This window comes from Triticum dicoccoides, chromosome 5A (genome assembly GCF_002162155.2).
Source record: "Triticum dicoccoides isolate Atlit2015 ecotype Zavitan chromosome 5A, WEW_v2.0, whole genome shotgun sequence".
Lineage (NCBI taxonomy): Eukaryota > Viridiplantae > Streptophyta > Magnoliopsida > Poales > Poaceae > Triticum > Triticum dicoccoides.
The window spans coordinates 369,660,952-369,669,518 of record NC_041388.1 but is presented as its reverse complement, the minus strand read 5'-3'; positions in this window follow the sequence as shown (position 1 = coordinate 369,669,518).

Here is an 8,567-nt window from a genome sequence, read left to right as displayed (position 1 = left end):
ATCGTCCTTTTGATGCGAGCCCTTACGCGGATCGTGTACTGGTTTATGTGTGGCGTCGTTTGCCGCTTTATGTTGGCTATGAGGTCGTCTATCCGACCGGATGGCCGTTTTATTTTTTAATTGTGGAGGATCTAAGGGCTCCTCATCAAATTCAGGTAGCAACTTTCGCTTCGGATAGCTCTTGGTGTGGCGATTACTGCCGTACTTCGCAGTGTTGAGTACTTCACTCCATATGATTTTGAGTGTGTCTTGTGCAGCCTTGAGCCTTTGCTTCTGTTTTTTCAGGCTCCTCGCCGTGGCAACAAGCCTTTGGTGGGCGTTATGTTGCTCCTGGCGCCTGTCCGGTGTGGTGTCATCCGGACTGTTATCTTCGACGGAGTCGGGTTGTTCGGTTTGATTCCCCGTGTTGCCCTGGTCGGGCGATGGTTCACCCTGCTCTATTGCTGGGTCTATATTATCGTTATTTCTGCCGAGGCGGGATTTGGAGCGGCGTTTATGCCGCCGCTTTGACTGCTTCTCGAGGGAACAACCCTTCGCTGCATCCTTCCGTTCCTCGTCGTTGTTTTCTCTGGGTGTGTCCACCATGTATACATCATGTGATGAAGTGGGCGTCCAGTGCCCTATGGGCAGTGGTTCCTGTTCGTCTCCTACATCGTCGTCCATACCGTCGATGTCTACGGAGTCGAAGTCGAGCATGTCGGTTAAGTCATCGACAGTGGCTACTAAGTGGGTGGTGGGTGGGCGGCGAATTTCTTCGTCATTCGCATCCCAATCCTGCCGGACATAGTTCGGCCAGGACCCTCCTGACAAGGAGAGAGGCCTTAATGAGTTCAGTATGTTGCCGAAGGGCGAGTGTTGAAAAATATCCGTGGAGGTAAACTCCATGATCGGCGCCCAATCGGATTCGACAGGAACAGGTGCAGGCGGTTCGGAGTCCGTGGCCGGAGAAAGATCCGGCAGATTGGCAACACGGCTCTCGTGAAGGGTAAGGTCGATATTCAACTCGATTGCCACTGAGGGTACGGCCTCCATGGCGGGGTCTATCCACCCGTCCATGGATGGCACAACTGGCTCCGAATTAAGGGTCGGAGCGGCTGCCGGTGTGATTTCTTGAACACTGTCCGATGGTAGAGCTAAATCGTACTCATCGTGACCGCGTGGCGCACAAGGCAGGGGCTCGAATCCGTCGAAGATCAAGTCTCCGCGGATATCAGTCATATAGTTTAAGCTTCCAAACCTGACCTGGTGGCCAGGGGCATAGTTTTCGATCTGCTCTAGATGGCCAAGCAAGTTGGCCCGCAGTGCGAAGCCGCCGAACACAAAGATCCATCCGGGGAGAAAAGTCTCACCCTGGAGTGCATCGCTATCGATGATAGTAGGAGCCATCAAGCCTAACGGTAACGACACAGAGGAACTCTCAATGAAAGCACCAATGTCGGTGTCAAAACCGGCGGATCTCGGGTAGGGGGTCCCGAATTGTGCGTCTAAGGCGGACGGTAACAGGAGGCAGGGGACACGATGTTTTACCCAGGTTCGGGCCCTCTTGATGGAGGTAAAACCCTACGTCCTGCTCGATTTATTCTTGATGATATGGTTATTACAAGAGTTGATCTACCACTAGATCGGAGAGGCTAAACCCTAGAACCTAGCCTATGGTATGATTGTATGTTGTCTTACAGACTAAAACCCTCCGGTTTATATAGACACCAGAAGGGGTTAGGGTTACACAAGGTCGGTTACAAAGGAGGAGATATCCATATCCGTACTGCCTAGCTTGCCTTCCACGCCAAGTAGAGTCCCATTCAGACACGAGACGAAATCTTCAATCTTGTATCTTCATAGTCCAACAGTCCGGTCAAAGGATATAGTCCGGCTGTCCGGAGACCCCCTAATCCAGGACTCCCTCAGGGATAAAGAGGACTTGATACTTTAATGCTATGGTTGGGTTTTACCTTAATGATCTTTAGTAGTTGCGGATGCTTGCTAGAGTTCCAATCATAAGTGCATATGATCCAAGTAGAGAAAGCATGTTAGCTTATGCCTCTCCCTCAAATAAAATTGCAATAATGATTACCGGTCTAGTTAACGATTGCCTAGGGATAAATAACTTTCTCGTAACAAAAAGCTCTTTACTAAAACTAACTTAGTTGTGTCTTTATCTAAACAACCCCTACTTTTTATTTACATGCTCCTTATTACCTTGCAAACCTATCCAACAACACCTACAAAATACTTCTAGTTTCATACTTGTTCTAGGTAAAGCGAACGTCAAGCGTACGTAGAGTTGTATCGGTGGTCGATAGAACTTGAGGGAATATTTGTTCTACCTTTAGCTCCTTGTTGGGTTCGACACTCTTACTTATCGAAAGAGGCTACAATTGACCCCCTATACTTGTGGGTTGTCAGGCAGCACAGTCAATCACGCCAAAGATTTCATCCCACTCCAACACTCGAAGCGTTTCAGTATAAGTTCACTCGACAAGTTCTGAATGGATCAAGGCGACTGAAAATAAGGCTGAAGTTTCAAAAGTGGTTCACATTCCCAAGCAAGATGCCCCTAAAGCATGAAAATTGAGTCGGAACTACCTCCAACTTCTTTCTTTCCTCGGACCTCGATCCATTCGGGGGCTAATGACAATGACATGTACCTAGGGTAGGGTAATGGGCCTGACCTAGACGCCCTTCCCAAGGACACTACCCAAAGATCAACATCATTCAAAGCACAGTAATTTCCATCCACTGGAATCTCCTCAGAGTGCAACTCACTCGACCAACAACTCCACTCGGATAACCCAATTCCATTCGACCAGTGTATCACCACTTAATCATACGAGAAACCACTCGGAAGACAGAAGACCTAAAGTCACTCAAGATGGAAAAGGTCAGACGTTCACTCCGTAGTGTTAATGATCATTCATATGTCTTTATTATTGGTGTTACCAGTAACGCCTCATCTTTATGTACATTGAACCCTGTATAACTAAGGGCTGGAAGGGTCTGGCGCACTCTATATAAGCCACCCCCCTCCGCAGGTACAAGGGTTCGCACCCCCTGTAACTTAAAGCATAATCCAGTCAATCGCTTCAGGTCACTGAGACATAGGGCTATTATTTCCTCCGTGAAGGGCCTGAACTCGTAAATCTTGCGTGCACAATCTCATCGTAGCTAGGATCTTGCCTCCTCCTATGTACCCCTTTCTACTGTCAGACTTAGAACCATGACAGTAAGCGATGTGGCTGCTCGGATGAGATTCAATATGCATCAGTCATAACCTAGAGCATAATAAACTAGCTTCAATTCATCAATCATATGTAGGCACGCCTTCCATATATGGATAGACATACGTGCTTGCGATAGGAACTTGCATAACACCTTTTATCCTACCCTCCCATTGCAGCAGGGTCAGAATGAATACTAAGGGTAATTAAGGCGCTCCTTTTAATAAAGAACCAGACCAAAGCATTACCACATAGTGAATACATGCAACCCTCAAGTTAAAGTCATCCCCGTTGGTATTTCAATTATTGTCACCTTATGGTCTAGGGTTCAGAACGATAACTGATGCATACATCTTGGAGATATGATCAAGAACACAATTATGTTCATAAAAACATACTAAAAGGACATGCGATGCTCCCATGTGTGGTTTTGGTAATTGATGACATTCTCTATGGACTAATGGTTGCATTGAGTTATATTTGAAGGATTTTTCCATAGGCATTTCTTGAAGTCCATGTGTTGGTTTCAAGGAGTTTATGGGTTAACCAAGGTGCTATTAAGGAATTATCCAAAGATTGGTCATGTGAGTGTTGAGCTTATTGCAAGCATGTCTTGAAGAAGAAGATTGTGTGATCATTCATGTTTACCTTCAAGACATCATCCAAATGAAGAGAGTTGGAAAGATTAAAGGTTGATCAAGACTAATTCAAGAGTGAATCAAGTTGATCAACTCACAAAGAGTAGAAGATGTACTGAGAGGGATCAAGTGATCCCATGGTATGGTAAGCATTGTCCATTTCACTTTGTGTACTAACCCATGGTCTATGTGACAGCCTATGTGGGGTTAGGTACGTGTCCATGGGCTTGCGTCAAGAGGATGATATCATACAACCCATGGGAAGGATGACATCAAGTGGTGATCGTCATCAAGATTGCCGTGTGCAAGTTCAAGTGGAGAATCACAAAGAGATCAAGTGCTTGAAGCTTGCCATCCATTGTGGTGTCAATGGACTTGTGAAGATGTGCCTAAGATTGGCTCACCCATAGTGGAGTATGGGGGAGCAATCATCTAGTCTCCATCGACCCAACGCAATCAAGAAAGGTGGTCCATCTTGAGGAGGACAAGATCGTCATCATATAGCTCAAGTGGATCATGTGCAAGGAAAAGGTTTTCCCTTGATAGATTTTCTATTTTACTGGTCTCATGGTGGTACTTGGGAGACCGGGTTATAGGATCGATAGCCATACTATCAAGGGGGGCTCTCAAGGGAGTAGCTTGATCGTATCGTTCATCGAGAGCTCAAACCATTGCATCCTTGCATCATGTTTCTTGGTTCTTGTTTGGTTCTCTTTGTGAGTCTTAGAGCTTATGGTCATCTTGATGACAAGCTTGAGTTCATCGAAAACGGAGTTTGCATGTGTCTTCTATGATGTTTTCGGTGTTGGAGGTTTTACCGGTCTTATCCGAGGAAGGGTTCTCACCATTTTCTTTTGGGCCTTTTCTCATTTGCTTCTTATTGGTATTTCTATCAAGATTGTGTTAGCCCTTGTCGCTAGCTTTCCAACAAACTTGGTTTCGTCGAATTCGGAGTCCGTTTGGAGAAGTTATGGCTGTTTTTGTAAAGGCTGTAGCGGTACTACCGTGGCTAGAGCGGATGTAATTTTTTACTACTGCTCCAGAGCAGTACTACCGCGGCTCCTGAGCGGTAGTACCGCTCCAGAGCAGTACTACCGCGGCTCCTAAGCGGTAGTACCGCTCCGGACCAAAATCTCGTGTTTTACTCAGCGGAAGTAGGCACGAAAGTATTTTTTTTGTACCGCTCGCAAGCAGTAGTACCGCTACCATTTGCGGTAGTACCGTGAGGTCGAGCGGTAGTACCGTGAGGACGAGCGGTAGTACCGCTCCGGCTGTTCTACTGGCCTTTTGCCTCCTCGCTGTTGTTTTTCAAAGGGGTACTTCCGCCCTAGCGATAGTACCGCTCCTTGGAGCGGTAGTACCGCTCTGTGCGGGCTGTGAGCATAACGGTTGGATTTTCCCCACCTATAAAAGGGGGTCTTCTTCCACAATGAACCCAATCCTTTGAGCTCGTGTTCTTCCCCCATTGTTGACCTTCTTTGAGCTTGCTAACTCTCAATCCCTCCAATGATTCTTGCTAGTTCTTGAGGGAAAAGAGAGAGAGGAGATCTAGATCCACATTTCCACAATTCCCTTTCTCCTCTATGTGATGGGAACCCCTTGGATCTAGATCTTGGAGTTCTTGGTGTTCTCCTTCTTGTTCTTCCTCTCATTTTCCTCCCTAGCATTAGTTGCTTCGGTGGGATTTGAGAGAGAAGGACTTGGGCACTCCGTGTGCCCTTGCCATTGCATTTGGTGCATCGGTTTGAGTTCTCCACGGTGATACGTGGAAGTTACAAGTTGAGAAGCTTATTACTCTTGGGTGCTTGGTACCCTTGAGCTTGTTCCTCTTGGGTGCTTGGGCGCCCTAGACGGTTGGTGGTGTTCGGAGCTCAATCATTGTGGTGTAAAGCTCCGGGCAAGCATCGGGGTCTCAAATTAGGTTGTGGAGATCGCCCCGAGCAATTTGACGGGTACCGGTAACCGCCCCCAAGGGTTGCCAAAGTGTACGGGTTAGGTGACCGCCCCCAAGGGTTGCCATTTGTACGGGTTCGGTGACCGCCCTCAAGGGTCCCTTAGTGGAATCACGTCATCTTGCATTGTGTGAGGGCGTGAGGAGATTACGGTGGCCCTAGTGGCTTCTTGGGGAGCATTGTGCCTCCACACCGCTCCAAACGGAGATTAGCATCCGCAAGGGTGTGAACTTCGGGATACATCGTCGTCTCCGCGTGCCTCGGTTATCTCTTACCCGAGCTCTTTACTTATGCACTTTACTTTGTGATAGCCATATTGTTTCTTGTCATATATCTTGCTATCACCTAGTAGTTTATCTTGCTTAGCATAAGTTGTTGGTGCACATAGGTGAGCCTAGTTGTTGTAGGTTTTGTGTTTGACAAATTAACCGCTAGGTTTATTCCACATTTGTTCAAGCCTAAACCGTAATTATTTTAAAGCGCCTATTCACCCCCCTCTAGGCGACATCCACGATCTTTCAATTGGTATCAGAGCCTCGTCTCTCTTTATTGGGCTTAACCGCCTAGAGAGTAAGGATGTCGACTAGGGGTTTAGGATTCTCTGACACTCTTAGTTTCGATGGCACAAATTTTGATGTTTGGGTAATTCGCATGCTTAATCTCTTTAGGGTCATGGACCCAAATTTAGAGCGAATTGTAGATATGGGTTTTTCTCCTCCAAAGGATCCCCAAATATCATCTTTAGAGGATGATAAAAACTCTTCTCTCAATGCTCAAGCTTCTAATGTGCTTTTGATGCTTTGAGCAATGTAGTTATATTTCAACTCATGCCATTTCGGGATGCTCATGAGTTGTGGACAAAGCTTCAAGATAAATATGGCGTGTCCAAGTTTTGTGGGGATGATTGTTCTCCCTCCACATCCGGCCGTATAGTCTTCTCAACTTCTTCTACTTCACCTACATGTGGTTTGCCACAAGGTAATGATATGGTGAGTAGTGTTGGTCATTGCAATGATGATAGTATGCTTATTGTGGATGATCCTTCATCATTATCTTATTGCAATGCTCCTTCTTTGGGCTTTAACACTTCGAGCACTTCAAATGTTTCACATGCTTGTGTTGATAGTCCCTGCATATCATGTAGAAATTGCTTGACTAAATCTCATGATGATATGTTTGCTATATCTTGTTGCCATGATAAAAATGCTTGTATTTCCTCGAGTTGTGGTGCTAACAATGTAGAGGAAACCCAACACTCCATGGAACAAGATGTGGTTTTAAATGGTGCTTCAAGGGATCCTACATCATCATCTATTGCTTTTTGCCTTATGGCTAAGGCTTCAAAGGTATCTCCTACTTTGAAACCCAATATGTCTCTTGATGATGATGTTGATGCTAATAATGATGAGAATAATGATAAAGAGAATGATAATGTTGCCTCCTTAAAAATTAAGGGGGAAATGGTTTTTAAATCTCTTCATAAAAATAAAATTGCTCGTTCCAACTTCATGGAAATCTTGTCCATTGCCATTGAGGGCAAGAATTACATTGATGAGTTTGAATCTCGTCTTGAGGAGCATGAGGTCACCATTGATAAAATGGAAGGTCATGAGCATGATTACGCTAATGAGATTGCGGACCTCTCTCAAGTTCTTGAACTTGAACAAACCACCAAGGAATCTCTTGAGGAGACTTTTGCTCTAGAATTATCTAGAGTGAGGGAATCTCGTGATAGAGCTCTTGAGGTGGCCAGTGATTTTGAAACTAAAAATGAGGAGCTTGAAGTTGCGCATGCTAAACTCCTTGAGGACTTTGAGCACCTCGAAAATGGCTCAAGGGTCATTAAGGGTGAGCTCATCAAACTCACCGAGTCTCATGCTCAACTTAAAGCTTCATATTCAAAAGAGCTTGCCAAGTTGTCTTCTCCTCTTGTTGCTAATGATGATGCTTGTGCTACTAACTCTATCTCTTGTGAAGCATCCATATTAAAGGAGAATGTTGAGCTAAGGGCTCAACTTGAGTTGCTATCTAGCAATTATGGGATGTTGGAAGAAAATCATGTAAAGCTCACAAGCTCTCATAATGATCTTCTAGTATCCCATAATGTGCTAAAGATAGCTCATGAGGCCATGCTTTCTAAGGTAACATCTAGTGAGCCTCATGTGGATACTAGCACTACTTTTGTTCAAAATGCTATATTGCCTTGTGCTAGTCCTCGCGATTCATCCATGCATAACATTGGTACATCTTGTGATGAATTGCTTTCCTTGCCTTGTTACTCTAACGATGAAGCTTATACTTCCTCTAGTACTTGTGTTGAGACTAACCATGCAGAGGAAATCAAAGAGCTCAAGGCCCAAGTCACTTCTTTGAAGAAAGACTTGAAAAAGAGTCATGAAGGGAAATTCACACTCAACAATATCTTGAGTGTGCAAAAATCCCCCAATGACAAAGGTGGACTTGGATTCAACTCCAACAATAAGAAGAAGTCCAAAGTGAACAAAAAGAAGGGCCGAGAACAAGTCAAGAATTCGGCCAAGATTGTTTGCTTCAAGTGCAAAATAGAAGGGCATCATGTTAGATCTTGCCCATTCAAGAAGAAGCCCATTAGTGACAAGCAACAAGGGAAGCGGCCACAAGTTCACTCTCATTCTCAACCTCAAGTTGAATAAAGGCCTCTTCCCAAGAAAACTCAATCTAATGCTTCTCAAGTTGAGAAATCAAGTGAAAAGAAAGTAAAGAGTAGACGTTGCTACCTA